This window comes from Coregonus lavaretus (genome assembly GCF_964263955.1).
Source record: "Coregonus lavaretus genome assembly, chromosome: 8".
Classification (NCBI taxonomy): Eukaryota; Metazoa; Chordata; class Actinopteri; order Salmoniformes; family Salmonidae; genus Coregonus; species Coregonus lavaretus.
In genome coordinates, this window is record NC_139995.1 from 22611955 (window position 1) to 22630300 (window position 18346).

Sequence of the window (18346 nt, forward strand, 5' to 3'; positions counted from 1 at the left end):
AGGGGAGAAAGAAGTCAAAGCATAGGGTAGGGCAGTGTGAGCAGGACCAGCGGTGTCATTTGACTTAATAAATGAGGATCGAATGTCGTCAACCTTCTTTTCAAAATGGTTGACGAAGTCATCCACAGAGAGGGAGGATGGAGGGGGAGGAGGAGGATTCAGCAGGGAGGAGAAGGTGGCAAAGAGCTTCCGGGGTTAGAGGCAGAGGCTTGAAATTTAGAGTGGTAGAAAGTGGCTTTAGCAGCAGAAACGGAGGAAGAAACTGTAGAGAGGAGGGAGTGCAAAGATGACAGGTCCGCAGGGAATCTAGTTTTCCTCCATTTCCGCTCGGCTGCCCTGAGCCCTGTTCTGTGAGCTCGCAATTAATCGTCAAGCCACGGAGCAGGAGGGGAGGACCGAGCCGGCCTGGAGGATAGGGGACATAGAGAGTCAAAAGATTCAGAGAGGGGGGAGAGGAGGGTTGAGGAGGCAGAATCAGGAGATTGGAGGGAGAAGGATTTAGCAGAGGGAAGAGATGATAAGATGGAAGAGGAGAGAGTAGCGGTAGAGAGAGAGCGAAGGTTGTGACGGCACATTACCATCTGAGTAGGGGCAGAGTGAGTAGTGTTGGAGGAGAGCGAGAGAGAAAAGGATACGAAGTAGTGGTCGGAGACTTGGAGGGGAGTTGCAGTGAGATTAGTAGAAGAACAGCATCTAGTAAAGATGAGGTCAAGCGTATTGCCTGCCTTGTGAGTAGGGGGGGACGGTGTGAGGGTGAGGTCAAAAGAGGAAGGAGGCAGAGAGAAATGAGTCAAAGGCAGACGTAGGGAGATTAAAGTCACCCAGAACTGTGAGGGGTGAGCCATCCTCAGGAAAGGAACTTATCAAGGCGTCAAGCTCATTGATGATCTCTCCAAGGGAACCTGGAAGGTGATAAATGACAAGGATGTTAAGCTTGAATGGGCTAGTGACTGTGACAGCATGGAATTCAAATGAGGAGATAGACAGATGGGTCAGTGGGAAAAGAGAGAATGTCCACTTGGGAGAGATGAGGATTCCTGTGCTACCGCCGCGCTGACCAGAAGCTTTCAGGGTATGCGAGAACACATGATCAGACGAGGAAAGATCATTAGGAGTAGCAGTGTTTTCTGTGGTAATCCATGTTTCTGTCAGCACCAAGAAGTCGAGGGACTGGAGGGTGGCATAGGCTGAGATGAACTCTGACTTGTTGGCAGCAGAACGGCAGTTCCAGAGGCTACCGGAGACCTGGAACTCCACGTGGGTCATGCAAGCAGGGACCACCAGATTAGAGTGGAAGCAGCCACGCCGTGTGAAGCGTTTGTATGGCCTGTGCGGAGAGGAGAGAACAGGGATAGACAGACACATAGTTGACAGGCTACATAAAAGGCTACAATAATGCAAAGGAGATCGGAATCAAATTAACAAAGCATCTGGGAAAGCGAGAGAGCGGGGCCTCCCTCATGTTTCACTGAAACACTCAAATATAACTCTCCCAACTTCCACTTTAGATTAATAGACTTTAGGGTCTGTTAGCGATGTTACCAAACAGACTAGTTCTGTCTCTTACCTCTAGTTAGTGTCTGGTCTATTAGCGATGTTACCAAACAGACTAGTTCTGTCTCTTACTTCTAGTTAGCGTCTGGTCTATTAGCAAAAACCAAACAGACTAGTTCTGTCTCTTACCTCTAGTTAGTGTCTGGTCTGTTAGCGATGTTACCAAACAGACTAGTTCTGTCTCTTACCTCTAGTTAGTGTCTGGTCTATTAGCGATGTTACCAAACTGACTAGTTCTGTCTCTTGCCTCATGTTACCCATGTATGTATATGTATGTATAAATATATATATGCGAGAGAGGAAAAAAAACATATGGGGGATTGGAAGTGATGCAGACAATTACATTGATGGAAATACAATACATCTATCTGCAATATTAAAGCTGATCTACCCGCAAAAAAAAAAAAATGGAATGCTTGTAATTATACTTCAGTATACCATAGTAACATCTGAAAAAATATCTCATATCACTGAAGCAGCGAACTTTGTGAAGACCAATACTTGTGTCATTCTCAAAACTTTTGACCACGACCGTACAATCATATACTACCGTGCACCGCTAACTAGCTAGCCATTTCACAACGGTTGAACTTACAGAGCTCTGATCCAGGATCAAAACAGAACCGCAGGACTCAAGACATGAGAGTGAAATTGTGTTGTATGAATGTGTCTCATATCAGGGACAACGCTGGATTTGGCCCACTTCCACATAATGATATGGCATATTTCAATCACCAAGATTGAGATAAGGTTCCTACCGGAGCTGTTCTCAAAGCTATAAGTTGGAGCGAGAGGAAGTCATTCTGACGGAGCTAATGACATCAACCTTTTTCTCAGAAATGTCTCCAATTTGAGGAATCTCCAAGTCTCTCTTACAGTGGTTTACTGAAGCTTTTTTTTCATTTGACCAAGTCTTCTCACATGTGCAGGTTCTATTCTCATGCTCTCCTTTAGGTTGTCAGTGCTGCCATGTAAATGGCTCTGTTGCATTCCCAAGTGTGTGATAACAACGGTCTCATTCTTGAGCAAGCTTATTGTGAAATAGACACAAATTACTTATTCGAAATTCGGGACAAACACACGAAAAGTGTTTTTGGTGTTTATTACACTATTTTCATCACAACGCATTTCGTGTTTATTACATTTTTTTTTTCTTCTTCATAACGCATTCATGTACATTACACAAATTCCAATATGTTGTGGCTAACATTAGCTAGGCTAGCTAGGTGGCTAACGTTAGCTAGGCTAGGATTTAAGGTTAGGGTTAAGGGTTAAATATCAGGACGTCTGGGACTGCTCAAAGATGGGATCAGTAGCCCACAGATTGCGTCTCTGACCCGCTCACATTAAACGAGTGACAGTGACGGCCGCGCACCCCGAGTAGGCAACGACATGGGGATTTTGTCTCTGATCTCAAAAACGTGTCTGGGACGGCTAAATTGGGCCAAAAATCGTGTAGTGTACACACGGCTTTAGGGGTTAAGGTTAGTTAACATGCTAGCTAAGTAGTTAAAGGGTTAAGGTTAGTGTTAAGGTTAGGAGTTTGGTTAAAGGGTCAGGGGAAGGGTTTAGTTAACATGCTAATTAGTTGCAAGGTAGCTAAAAGGTAGTAAATAGTTGCTAATTAGCTAAAGAGTTGTCCATGATGAGATTCGAACACGCAACCTTTTCGTTTGCAAACATTCACGTTATAGGCCCGACCAACCTCCCTCCTGTCTTAAGTAAGATACTGTCTTTATCTGTGAATGAAATTCACTGTATACAAAATCGTGTACTGCACACGAAAAAATATAATTTTTTCGTGTGCCTGTCACACATTTTCAATAAGCAATTCGTGTCTATTTCATAATAATCTGTGATACTGGGTTGATACTGTTGCTTTTTTTCACTCAGCTATCAGGAGAGTAAACTACCTATTAGCTTGATTAGCTCCCAATCAGTAGAGGTCAAACAGTTTTTTATACAGTTTTAGTATGGATCAGGATGAAACTTTCAATACACAGATACAACAAGACCTACTGTGACTGAAGAATAGCTAAAACCTTTGTTATGGTACGTTATTCATATTCACATAATGGCAGCCATCTTAAAGCAAACCAGGTTTGTTTGCCTACTCTCTACCCTCAGCCCCAGCCCCACCTAATCTTTCATCCTCGGTGACTGCTCTGCCATAGACACATCAGCAAGAAAGATATCAGTTAATATTATATCTGATTTCATTCCAGTGTGTTGCACATGAAAAGGGGAGCAAACTGATCATTTGTGCCACTGTTTCTGACTCGTGAGATGAATGGCGCCCAGACGCGGCCATTGTGCCGTGAAACGCAAGGATGTAATCATCCTCTCCAAATGCTACAGGATGCGGTTTTATGTTGGGTATTGGACTCGGATGTCTCTTTCATTTTTATCGCCTGTGCCAGAGTTTTAGATGTTCTTTCTCGCGTCAGCGATTCAACACTTTAGATGTGTTTTGTATGAATCCAGCCTGCATATGAAATCAATATGTGCCAACTCTTGATGTTTCATAATGGTCCAGTTCTTCATAGAAGTATATTTGGTATAGTTGATTGCTATGCTTCGCTTAACTTTCATTTAGATTCAACACTGCTGTTTGTCTTTACGAATTATATCTGCCATGGTGCAATAGAATATGGAGATAATTTAGTATTTCTTCATGTCAGTATTCAAAACATGTCTGGCTGCAAAGTGATTTGAATCAAAGTGTGAGTCAAGGGAGCATCAACAACATTTGATCCAAAATGTTATTTTTTTATTGCTTATATGAAAGTATTTTTTAAGCAATAAATTAACATACATCCTGAATCCTATGTTCCTGGTTTTGGTCTCTGTCATGTGAGTCTGCTACATGCTTGTGGAGAAAAGAGTACCTACATCCTATGTCAAGTTTCCCTTTTTTGTCAATCTAAGATGCATTTCAGATGGTCTAACTTTTTTTCTTGTTGTTCCTATTTTCCCTCAATCTCTCCTTAATTGTTGGCTCCTGTTTCTCAGAGAACTGTTTCCTGGGTATTGATGTCAGAACACTGTTATTGATCCAATGACCTGAGTCTGAGGGAAAAATGTCCTTCAGCCTTTGGACATTTGCTCTCAAAGTCCTTCCATCTGTCATCAACACGTCTCGCTTTAGTAACAAAGCTTGATTACTTTTCAGTGTGCAACTGCACTGAGATGTGGATTGTGAGACATTCTGTGAAATATGCTTCATGACCTATAACTCAGCAGAAATGTATCATTTTTGTTCCATGACAAAACTTCCCCTCGTACTTAGGTTATGAGAGGTATGAACGTGGTACTTTTCTTTTTTTTGTTACTTAAAGTCCAGAATACTGAAAGAGTCTGCTTTTAATCCCCTTACCATGCTATTCAATAGGGACATTACAATGAGCTTGTAAATGGTTTGTAGATACTTTATAGACTCTTTGTCATCTCACTCTCGCTCTCTCTCTCTTGGTTTCTCTCTCTTTCTCTCTCTCTCTCTGTTTGTGGACGATGTCTGCTGTGTTTTCTTTTCTGTGCAGTTTTCTCTATTCTCTCTGAACACTGCATGTTTTTCACTCATACAGAGTTCAGTTGTATGAAAGCAGTCATACTCAATTATATCACATCAGTTTGTACTCTATCCATACTTTTCTGAAACACAGTTCTGCTGCTTTTTGTTTGAGTTTCAGTTTGTACAAGCATTGGTCGTTGATTTTTCATATAGCTCTCAAACCTTTTGCAACTATGAGAGTGTTTCTCCACTGTTATTATTTCCAAGTCCAAATACTACACACTCACACTACACACACACATGCATGCACACACCCACAAATCTACGGAAACAGCCTGTCATGTAGAAATGGGATTTCACACACAACCACACATGCACACACAATCACCCTACTCGCTGCTGCTACTATTTGTTGTATTATATTTATCCTGCTGCTCTTCACTTTAACTTGATTACGGCTCGATTCAGTCCTATGAAATTTGTAATTGTGTTGTTTTTTACATTGGATAAAAGTAGAGACTCAGAGCCCAAAAATGGTATATCATACACTACAGTTGAGGAACAATGGGAAGGTAGTTCTGCTTTGAAAGTTGATAAACTTGTAACCTCACTTTTGAGAAAATGTCCCTTGAATGTAATGGTAAACCTACTGGAGTGCTCTTCTTTGTCTACAGCCATTCAGCATCGTTTACACCCTCTTAAGCCTTAGCCCCACCCATCTCTTTAACGATTCAGATGAGGCCATGTACTAAACAACCAAAGATTTCAAGACTAAAGGCTGGTTTACACTACGTCTATCGACAGATGTTGCAGTGACATCATGAACATTAAATTGTCGTCCAAAATCAAACTTGTGGTTGACGTTATGAAAAGGTATAAACACAAAACACTACAGGCTGCATGACATCAGTAGCCTGGTGGTCCAAAATAGCACAACTATTGTATTTTAACATCAATAAACCCACCCGTTTAAACATGAATTTAGTATATGTCAATCTAGCAAATCAGGCAACTAAAAGCAACTTTCTAAACAATGTTTTGGTTAGTTTCTAGCTTGTTCGCTAGCTAGCTAATGTTAAGTTAGCTGGCTAGTCAGTTCAAATAATGACCATATCATATAGCTGACGACGACTTCACTTTAGCTCATTTGTCTTCATTTTTACAGGAAAATAAACTCACAACAAGATCATTATTTACAAGTTAATGGTGAGCTAATTACAGAAAATAGCTTACGGTTGTGAGTGTGACGAAATAAAAGCAGGGCATTCTACCGGAGAGTTGTTGTACTTGGACACTGTCTCGTTGGCCTAACGTTATATCCTAATTTGACTTTGGTGCAGGTCATGTTCTTCACATTACCATCTCTGGTAAACACATACTATATCAAATAAAATCAAAGTTTATTTGTCACATGCACAGGATACAGAAGGTGTGGTGAAATGGTTACTTGCATAGTGGAGTATTTTGTTTAGCTAGCTAGCTAAACAATGAACCATAATCCCAACTCATAACGTTACTACCCTGCATGAATCTGCAGGTAGCTCACCAACCATGTTCAGTGTTAGCTAGCTAACTAACATTAGGCTAAAACTAGCAATGCAAGTGGTTCTTAGATACGAATTATACACTGCTCAAAAAAATAAAGGGAACACTTAAACAACACAATGTAACTCCAAGTCAATCACACTTCTGTGACATCAAACTGTCCACTTAGGAAGCAACACTGATTGACAATACATTTCACATGCTGTTGTGCAAATGGAATAGACAACAGGTGGAAATTATAGGCAATTAGTAAGACACCCCCAATAAAGGACTGGTTTTGCAGGTGGTGACCACCGACCATTTCTCAGTTCCTATGCTTCCTGGCTGATGTTTTGGTCACTTTTGAATGCTGGTGGTGCTTTCACTCTAGTGGTAGCATGAGACGGAGTCTACAACCCACACAAGTGGCTCAGGTAGTGCAGCTCATCCAGGATGGCACATCAATGCGAGCTGTGGCAAGAAGGTTTGCTGTGTCTGTCAGCGTAGTGTCCAGAGCATGGAGGCGCTACCAGGAGACAGGCCAGTACATCAGGAGACGTGGAGGAGGCCGTAAGAGGGCAACAACCCAGCAGCAGGACTGCTACCTCCACCTTTGTGCAAGGAGGAGCAGGAGGAGCACTGCCAGAGCCCTGCAAAATGACCTCCAGCAGGCCACAAATGTGCATGTGTCTGCTCAAACGGTCAGAAACAGACTCCATGAGGGTGGTATGAGGGCCCGACGTCCACAGGTGGGGGTTGTGCTTACAGCCCAACACTGTGCAGGACTTTTGGCATTTGCCAGAGAACACCAAGATTGGCAAATTCGCCACTGGCGCCCTGTGCTCTTCACAGAGGAAAGCAGGTTCACACTGAGCACATGTGACAGACGTGACAGAGTCTGGAGACGCCGTGGAGAACGTTCTGCTGCCTGCAACATCCTCCAGCATGACCGGTTTGGCGGTGGGTCAGTCATGGTGTGGGGTGGCATTTCTTTGGGGTGCCGCACAGCCCTCCATGTGCTCGCCAGAGGTAGCCTGACTGCCATTAGGTACCGAGATGAGATCCTCAGACCCCTTGTGAGACCATATGCTGGTGCGGTTGGCCCTGGGTTCCTCCTAATGCAAGACAATGCTAGACCTCATGTGGCTGGAGTGTGTCAGCAGTTCCTGCAAGAGGGAGGCATTGATGCTATGGACTGGCCCGCCCATTCCCCAGACCTGAATCCAATTGAGCACATCTGGGACATCATGTCTCGCTCCATCCACCAACGCCACGTTGCACCACAGACTGTCCAGGAGTTGGCGGATACTTTAGTCCAGGTCTGGGAGGAGATCCCTCAGGAGACCATCCGCCACCTCATCAGGAGCATGCCCAGGCATTGTAGGGAGGTCATACAGGCACGTGGAGGCCACACACACTACTGAGCCTCATTTTGACTTGTTTTAAGGACAATACATCAAAGTTGGATCAGCCTGTAGTGTGGTTTTCCACTTTAATTTTGAGGGTGACTCCAAATCCAGACCTCCATGGGTTGATACATTTGATTTTCATTGATAATTTTTGTGTGATTTTGTTGTCAGCACATTCAACTATGTAAAGAAAAAAGTATTTAATAAGATTATTTCATTCATTCAGATCTAGGATGTGTTATTTTAGTGTTCCCTTAATTTTTTTGAGCAGTGTATTACTACACAGATCATAAATGTAATGTTAGCTAGCGAGCCAGCCAGCCAGCCAGCTAGATAACGTTAGCTAGCTAGCTAACAGTACACTTTAACTGGAAATGAAAACAACTTTCTGAAAGAATTAGAAATATACAATATTTGAAAATGTATACATGGATGGACACTTCTCCCTCACTGTCATGGATGCCATGGTTGCCCTTAGTTTGAAGATGTAATGCGGAGACAGGTGTTTTATACAACAGCCTTCTGTGTGTTCTCTTACCTGCCTGACTCTGATTTGGATTACGACTCTTTGCCTGCATTGCCGTCAAACTAAGGGCAACCATGGCTGGGTCAGTCATGGCCAGTTCATACTATAACGGCTCAGGCTAAGACCTAGATGCAGACAGTAGAGTCTCCGAGTTTATTACTGAACAAGGGGCAGGCAAAAGGTAAGTCAAGTCAGGCAAAGAGTCGTAATCCAAATCAGAGTCAGGCAGGTACAGGATGGCAGGCAGGATCAGGGTCAGGACAGGCAGAAAGGTCAGAACTGGGAAGACTAGGAAAAACAAAAACTAGAGCACTGGAAACACGGGAACACGCTGGTAGGACTTGACGGGACAAGACGAACTGGCAACAGACAAACAGAAAAAGAGCAGGTATAAAAACACAGGGGATAATGGGGGGAAATGGGAGACACCTGGTGGGGGGTGGAGACAAGCACAAAGATGTGAAACAGATCAGGGTGTGACAGATATCTTTCAAAAAAGCCACTTTAGAAAGGATTACCTACACATACTGACCGACTCATATTATAGACAGAAGCATCTTGGCATGTCCAGCCCATCCATTATCTCAGCCAATCATGGCTAGCGGGAAGGTTCCAGTCTTTTTCCGTGGCTAAACCAACTAGGCTCGTAATGTAACAATTATATTTGTATTTCCAGACGACATACAAGTTTGTAATTAAGGCACATGAAAGTTCACATTTTCCAGAAGGCATTTCTACCAAAAAGCAGATAAAAAAGTTTATGTTCAAATGCCTCTCCTGTGAAGTAGTGACACACGACATATGCCTAGTTTCCTGAAACAAGTCACAAATGTCATGTTAAGTCTTGTTTCATTTTGGTATTCAAACTATACAAATATAATTGTCTTAAATGTAGAACAATGAAAAGAGCATGAAAAAAATACTTTAGTTGTACTGCCTGTCTTTCAGAGGAACAAAGCAGAGGTACGGACAGCAATCCCACTTCTATGAAGCTCTGTTTTATTTCACATTAACCCTTGGAGACTACAGTATACTGAAAGAACACATTGAATTACCTTCAAATTGTACAAAACTCCCTAATAAACCATCACAAATGAGTTCATTTGACTCGGCTCAAGGCAATGGCAACAAAAACAGGAAGTACAATTTGAAATAGCATGCTTGTGTCTCAATTTAGGATTCCGCCTCATCTCATTCCCCAGTTGTTTTTCTATCTCCCTGTCTGTTAATAATGCTACCTCTCTGACTTTGTTCCCTTACCTCTCTCGCAGTCTGTGGTTTCCTTAACCAGTCTGCCACTCAGACTTGTTGGTGTGTCTGCTGCGGCATGTGTCCCGATGAGGTGGCTGACCTCTTCATCACCACCCAGAGAGTGGCTGACTAGGTAGAGAAACACTTCCAGGCCTCCTCCCTCACCATCGCCATACAGGTAATACTGCACACAGTGCCGTCTGTAGCCAACATTTACATCATAGGGTCTACATCCATTTGTAATCTTGCTTCTGTCGCTCATTTCTGGTCCATATCAGACAGAAGAAGACTAAAAAGTGAATTACTATTCAAGTTCTACATTATTTAGAATAATGTGAGCCATGTATCCTTGATGTTCTATTGGGTGTGTTAGAGAGAGAGAATTAATAAATAATTAATGACTGAGTGAGTATGTGAATAACCAATTGAATTGAAGTGAGTCACTGTCTGAGTGTGTTAGTGAAAGAAAGTAAAACATCAAAACCACAGAGGCTTAGAGAGTAACAAGACTATATCAATCTCACACTTATTCAGCCTGTAGATCTGCATTGGAATAAGAGGCATTACTCAGGCTAGTTGCATCGAGAGCCAACAGAAGATCCCCACCTGCTGGAACAATACAAGAACAGGTACTCCTTGGACTCCCAGGCAGGGTCTGACAGGCAGGCAGCTTATCATTTCACAGGCTCTGTCATTCTGCATAACCTGTGATATATATGCTAATGTTCAAATGGCACCTAGCTCGCTTGGCAGCCCGACACAGAAAATAATTTCATGTGTTCGAAAAAAAATGGGAATAATCTTTACAGGGATATCATTTTCTTTGACTTGAGGGGTCTAGAGAAGTGATGATGTGAGATTAGTTGTGACAGCTCCGAGGTTAGAGTCCTAAAATTGAGGCACTGTATAAAGCAACGCTCTCCACAGGAGGGCTGCTGTTCGCTGCGTTGTGTGCCACATGAGTGACAAACAAAATCACACAACACCGACCTGAGAAAGGAGATATGTTAAAATGTATAACTTAAACCTTACGTTATAATGCAGAGGTTCATCTGTGATCCTATTTTCACCAAATTAATTTTTGCCATACAGATGTTCCTTTGAGGCCTCTCATAGTCTCCCGAGTGGCGCAGTGGTCTAAGGCACTGCATCGCAGTGCTAGCTGTGCCACTAGAGATCCTGGTTCGAATCCAAACTCTGTCGTAGCCGGCCGTGACCGGGAGACCCATGGGGCAGCACACAATTAGCCAGCGTCGTCCAGGGTAGGGGAGGGCATGGCCGGCAGGGATGTAGCTCAGTTGGTAGAGCATGGCTTTGCAACGCCAGGGTTGTGGGTTCGATTCCCACAGGGGGCCAGTATAAAAATGTATGCACTCACTTAACTGTAAGTCGCTCTGGATAAGAGCATCTGCTAAATGACTAAAATGTAATTGCTCTTAGTGATACATTTGTCTCCTCAATTCCCGATGCCTATGGTGGAAAAAGCATTATAACTATGCAGGCTGTATGTGATGAGGTGATTTCAAAGGAGTCAGGCTCAGGAGGGTAAATAACAGGATTTATTCTGAAGCACAAAGTTACGCAGTAATGCGTCAACACACTCCAGTGCGCAAAACAGGCGCACTGGAAATTACAATACAAAATACACGGAGCTCCACCGAGCACACACAAAGACAAGGGGGGCAGAGGGAACACTTATACAGGTACTGATGAGGGGATATGAACCAGGTGTGTGTAATAAACAAGACAAAACCAATGGAATGATGAGATGAGGAGCGGCAGTGGCTAGAAGGCCGGTGACGATGACCGCAAAAGCCTGCCCAAACAAGGAGAGGAGGCAGCTTCGGAGGAAGTCGTGACACTGTAATTTGCTCTAATTTAACTCTATTGTAAATGCATGCATGATGATGCTGTTAACTGAATCTGCCAACTTGCCAAAGAGAAACTATTTCCACACACAGCTTTCATGTGACCGAGAAGACACTAAAGCATGAATACAGCTCAATGCTGAAGGACAGAAACAAAACAAGAAGAAAAACTTTTCAGATTCAAGTGGGGATGAGGAGGTGCTGCCACGGTTCATCTGAAATTAAAATCCTGTTGAATTATTAACACAGGTATTCCTGAATTCCCAAACGTTCCTAATTATCTTGTTCTGTTCCCACGAGGATGGCCCTGAAACCGGACAAACCGTGAAGGTGAGGACTTAATAATGCACTCCCTTTAAATTTATCATGAGGCCTCAGCAACAGTTATATGCTATTAAATAATCATTGTATTTCATTTACAGGTCCCAAACTCTTGGCATATGTAAATTATTCAGTGATCTAGTTTAAAATGCTTTGTCTATAATCTTTTGGGGGAAGATGGAATGACATTCGCTGACCTGGTGGCTAGGGGGTCTGCCACTCTAAAGGGTGTGAAGGGTGTCGGGCGATCCCACCCTTGCCTCCAGCACTGACAGTAGCCTAGACCTGGGTCTGCCTGACAATAACTTCCCTCACTTGTCCTAATTTTTATGTCTGTAGTGAGATATCGGTCACTTTGAGATTAATTATATGATAGCATCATTGCTTTGTGTTTTATTGGACAAAATATGTGGCAAGCGTGTTGGACAATCATATTTCTGAAGTTTATAATCTGTTATAATACATACTGTATCTCATCTCAAACATTAGAATTGTATACACTGAACAAAAATATAAGCGCAACATGTCAAGTGTTGGTCCCATGTTTCCTGAGCTGAAATAAAAGATCCCAGACATTTTCCATATGCACAAAAAGCTTATTTATCTCAAATGTTGTGCACAAATTAGTTTACATCCCTGTTAGTGAGCATTTTCCCTTTGCCAAGATAATCCATCCACCTAACAGGTGTGGCATATCAAGAAGCTGATTAAACAGCATGATCAATACACAGGTGCACCTTGTGCTGGGGACAATAAAAGGCCACTCTAAAATGTACAGTTTTGTCACACAACGCAATACCACAGATGTCTCATGTTTTGAGGGAGCGTGCAATTGGCATGCCGACTGCAGGAATGCCCACCAGAGCTATTGCCAGATAGTTTAATGTTCATTTCTATACCATAAGCCGCCTCCAACTTCGTTTTAGAGAATTTGGCAGTGCGTCCAACCGGCCTCACAACCGCAGACCACGTGTATGGCGTTGTGTGGGTGAGCGGTTTGCTAATGTCAACGTTGTGAACAGAGTGCTCCATGGTTGCGGTGGGGTTATGGTATTGGCAGGCATAAGCTACGGACAACGAACACAATTGCATTTTATTGATGGCAATTTGAATGCACAGAAATACCGTGATGAGATCCTGAGGCCCATTGTGAGGCCTATTTCTGTAAAGGTATCTGTGACCAACAGATGCATGCATATCTGTATTCCCAGTCATGTGAAATCCATAGATTAGGGCCTAATGCATTTATTTCAATTGACTGATTTCCTCATATGAACTATAACTCAGTAAAATCTTAGAAATTGTTGCATGTTACGTTTATATTTTTTGTTCAGTATTGATTATGAATGCGCACTGCGCTATTCTATACTACAGTGTTTTTAAGTTCAGTAACAAACTGTAGTTCAACAAGTTTTTATCCCCTTCCTTTTATGCAAATTGTGTTATCCCCAAAGCCCACACACTCATTTCATATTGCATATGGAACACGAGCTTAATTATACATTTATGGCATTTGCCATGAGAGCAGTCTTTGGCCTGACCCGTGGAAGAATATTGAAATGTTAATGGTGTAATTTGAGCAGAGGACATTAAAGCTGGAATCTTTAATGGTGAAACTGCCACGACTGTTTGCGATATTACAACAACAAAGAAGTACTGCAAACAACGCACACAGTTTTTTCCCCCTCTGACATCATTGCACGTGTGATAGAACAGCAGCATATGTACTGCTTTTTTTTTATTAAGTCAATGGACGTGTGGAAGACTGCATTCCAGTGTGTTTTAACACATAGAGATCAAAGTCAGTCTTTGCAGAATATATAAAAAAAATACTGAAACACTGAATGCTCAAATATACTGTAGTTCGTGTTATGGTTTTGCACAATTAATGCACAAGGGGATAAGGAATTGCTTTATGTGCATAATATGTTGTCATACCATACTTACTGGTATGACAACATTAACTTTTATATACTTTGAAATGGCATTAATTGAAACAATGATTATGGCACTATTAGTAAGAAAATGTACAACTCATTTGAATTAGTCTCAGCCTCGTGAATTTGTGTTCTTTTTGTTACATATTTCCAGTATATTTCATAACACATTAGTGCATACAGTTAGATCATTTGGTCCCACTTTAAATGACGTACAGCTTATAAATGCTTCATAAAGCCTTCATAAACTATACATGTGTTACAAATCATCTATAACTGTATATCATGCTTTATAAAGGGTTCATAAATGTGGCATAACTGTGTGACATAACCACCAATTTAAAATGTGACATAACCCACTATGTCAAATATTTGACCCACCACTTGCATTCGGTCCGATGTAGCAACATTTTTAAATTGTGTTTTTTACATTGGATAAAAGTAGAGACTCCAAGCTAGAACATGGTATATCATACACTGCAGTTGAGGAACAATGAGAAAGTAATTCTGCTTTGAAAGTTGATAAACTTGTAACCCTACCTTTGAGAAAATTGCTTGTGAATGTTTTGGTACACCTACTGGAGACCTCTTCTTTGTCTACACCCATTCAGCATCGTTCACACCCTCTTAAGCCTTAACCCCACCCACCCATTCACAGTGTAGTAAACAGCCAAAGATTTCAAGACTAAAAGTGGTGAAAGTAGTAGCAAAAAGTAGTAGTAAAAATAAACTTTATCTTGGCCTATAGCCTAATCTGACTTCTGGTGCAGGTCATGTTGTTCCTCACATTACCATCTCTGGTAAATACACACCATATCAAATAAAATCTGTTTATTTGTCACATGCACAGGATACAGAAGGTGTAAACGGTACAATTATATGGTTACTTGCATAGTGGAGTCTTTTGTTTAGCTAGCTAAATAATTAACCATAATCCCAACTCAAATTCCGCGTTCAAAACAACGGTCATCCAACTCGGAATTACAACTTGGGGACTCAGGCCTCTTTCTAGAGCTCCTACACAGATCATACATGTAACGTTAGCTAGCGAGCCAGCCAGCTAACGTTAGCTAGCTAGCTAACAATACACTTTAACTTGCAATGAAAACAACTTTCTGACTAAATTAGAAATGTATAATATCTGAAAATGTAGCTAGACCCTTACCCATATACAGTTGAAGTCGGAAGTTTACATCCACTTAGGTTGGAGTCATTAAAAGTCGTTTTTCAACCACTCCACTAATTTCTTGTTAACAAACTATAGTTTTGGCAAGTCAGTTAGGACATCTACTTTGTGCATGACACAAGTCATTTTTCCAACAATTGTTTACAGACAGATTATTTCACTTATAATTCACTGTATCACAATTCCAGTGGGTCAGAAGTTTACATACACTAAGTTGACTGTGCCTTTAAACAGCTTGGAAAATTCCAGAAAATGATGTCATGGCTTTAGAAGCTTCTGATAGGCTAATTGACATAATTTGAGTCAATTGGAGGTGTACCTGTGGATGTATTTCAAGGCCTACCTTCAAACTCAGTGCCTCTTTGCTTGACATCATTGGAAAATCAAAAGAAATCAGCCAAGGCCTCAGAACAAATATTGTAGACCTCCACAAGTCTGGTTCATCCTTGGGAGCAATTTCCAAACGCCTGAAGGTACCACGTTAATCTGTACAAACAATAGTACGCAAGTATAAACACCATGGGACCACACAGCCTTCATACTGCTCAGGAAGGAGACGCGTTCTGTCTCCTAGAGATGAACGTACTTTGGTGCGAAAAGTGCATATCAATCCCAAAACAACAGCAAAGGAGCTTGTGAAGATGCTGGAGGAAACAGGTACAAAAGTATCTATATCCACAGTAAAATAAGTCCTATATCAACATAATCTGAAAGGCCGCTCAGCAAGGAAGAAGCCGCTGCTCCAAAACCGCCATAAAAAAGCCAGACTACGGTTTGCAACTGCACATGGGGACAAAGATCGTACTTTTTGGAGAAATGTCCTCTGGTCTGATGAAACAAAATTAGAACTGTTTGGCCATAATGACCATCGTTATGTTTAGAGGAAAATGGGGGTGCTTGCAAGACAAAGAACACCATCCCAACCGTGAAGAACGGGGGTAGCAGCATCATGCTGTGTGGGTGCTTTGCTGCAGGAGGGACTAGTGCACTTCACAAAATAGATGGCATCATGAGGAAGGAAAATTATGTGGATTTATTGAAGCAACATCTCAAGACATCAGTCAAGAAGTTAAAGCTTGGTTGCAAATGGGTCTTCCAAATGGACAATGACCCCAAGCATACTTCCAAAGTTGTGGCAAAATGGCTTAAGGACAACAAAGTCAAGGTATTGGAGTGGCCATCACAAAGCCCTGACCTCAATCCTATAACAAATTTGTGGGTAGAACTGAAAAAGCGTGTGCGAGCAAGGAGGCCTACAAACCTGACTCAGTTACACCAGCTCTGTCAGCAGGAATGGGCCAAACCCAACTTATTGTGGGAAGCTTGTGGAAGGCTACCCGAAAGGTTTGACTCAAGTTAAACAATTTAAAGGCAATGCTACCGAATACTAATTGAGTGTATGTAAACTTCTGACCCACTGGGAATGTGATGAAAGAAATAAAAGCTGAAATAAATCATTCTCTCTACTATTATTCTGACATTTCGCATTCTTAAAATAAAGTGGTGATCCTAACTGACCTAAGACATGGTATTTTTACTAGGATTAAATGTCAGGAATTGTGAAAAACTGAGTTTAAATGTATTTGGCTAAGGTGTATGTAAACTTCCGACTTCAACTGTATATATACTCTGGACTCAAACATTGCTCGTCCTTATATTTCTATATTTCTTACTTCCATTAATTTTTTATTTTTTTTATTTGTGTGTATTGTTGTGTATTGTTCGATATTACTGCACTGTTGGAGCCAGGAACACAATAATTTCGCTACACCCGCAATAACATCTGCTAAATATGTGTATGCGACCAATAACATTTGATTTGATTTGATTTAGTCCAACATGAGACTACCGCACCAGGTATTCCTCTTCTGTTCCCTTGCTGGAGACCAGGGCTTGATTACAACCTGTTACAACGGTGCCAACGTTTTGTGGCTGATCTTTCAGTGGGGGAGTGGGTGAATGTGTCAAAGCTCTGACTGGGCCCAGCACTGCGCAGTATGGCTCGTTTTTGTTGTGTTCTTGTTTGTTTATTGAGGAATATGTACTGTAACTTGGTTTCAGAAGGAAGACACTTTCAATGTCTTTAGCTTGGGGACTTTCATCAAGGTAAGTGTTTCTTGGTGTAATGTCGACTCCAGGCTATTGCACACACAGCACATACAGTGGGGAGAACAAGTATTTGATACACTGCCGATTTTGCAGGTTTTCCTACTTACAAAGCATGTAGAGGTCTGTAATTTTTATCATAGGTACACTTCAACTGTGAGAGACGGAATCTAAAACAAAAATCCAGAAAATCACATTGTATGATTTTTAAGTAATTAATTTGCATTTTATTGCATGACATAAGTATTTGATACATCAGAAAAGCAGAACTTAAAATTTTGGTACAGAAACCTTTGTTTGCAATTACAGAGTTCATACGTTTCCTGTAGGTCTTGACCAGGTTTGCACACACTGCAGCAGGGATTATGGCCCACTCCTCCACACAGACCTTCTCCAGATCCTTCAGGTTTCGGTGCTGTCGCTGGGCAATACGGACTTTCAGCTCCCTCCAAAGATTTTCTATAGGGTTCAGGTCTGGAGACTGGCTAGGCCACTCCAGGACCTTGAGATGCTTCTTACGGAGCCACTCCTTAGTTGCCCTGGCTGTGTGTTTCGGGTCATTGTCATGCAGGAAGACCCAGCCACGACCCATCTTCAATGCTCTTACTGAGGGAAGGAGGTTGTTGGCCAAGATCTCGCGATACATGGCCCCATCCATCCTCCACTCAATACGGTGCAGTCGTCCTGTCCACTTTGCAGAAAAGCATCCCCAAAGAATGATGTTTCCACCTCCATGCTTCACGGTTGGGATGGTGTTCTTGGGGTTGTACTCATCCTTCTTCTTCCTCCAAACACGGCGAGTGGCGTTTAGACCAAAAAGCTCTATTTTTGTCTCATCAGACCACATGACCTTCTCCCATTCCTCCTCTGGATCATCCAGATGGTCATTGGCAAACTTCAGACGGGCCTGGACATGCGCTGGCTTGAGCAGGGGGACCTTGCGTGCGCTGCAGGATTTTAATCCATGACGGCGTAGTGTGTTACTAATGGTTTTCTTTGAGACTATGGTCCCAGCTCTCTTCAGGTCATTGACCAGGTCCTGCCGTGTAGTTCTGGGCTGATCCCTCACCTTCCTCGTGATCATTAATGCCCCACGAGGTGAGATCTTGCATGGAGCCCCAGACCGAGGGTGATTGACCGTCATCTTGAACTT

At 42.2% G+C, this 18346-nt stretch overlaps 1 pseudogene across 1 annotated transcript in view; it reads left to right on the top strand.

Annotated features, from left to right (window-relative positions):
- Positions 1 to 18346, top strand: part of LOC311133393 (bis(5'-adenosyl)-triphosphatase-like) — a 305091-nt pseudogene that overhangs the window by 138016 nt on the left and 148729 nt on the right. Inside the window, exons 2-3 of the transcript in view lie at positions 9828 to 9953; positions 11944 to 11973. The product of the transcript in view is annotated as a bis(5'-adenosyl)-triphosphatase-like (transcript). The remainder of the gene's footprint in view (positions 1 to 9827; positions 9954 to 11943; positions 11974 to 18346) is intronic.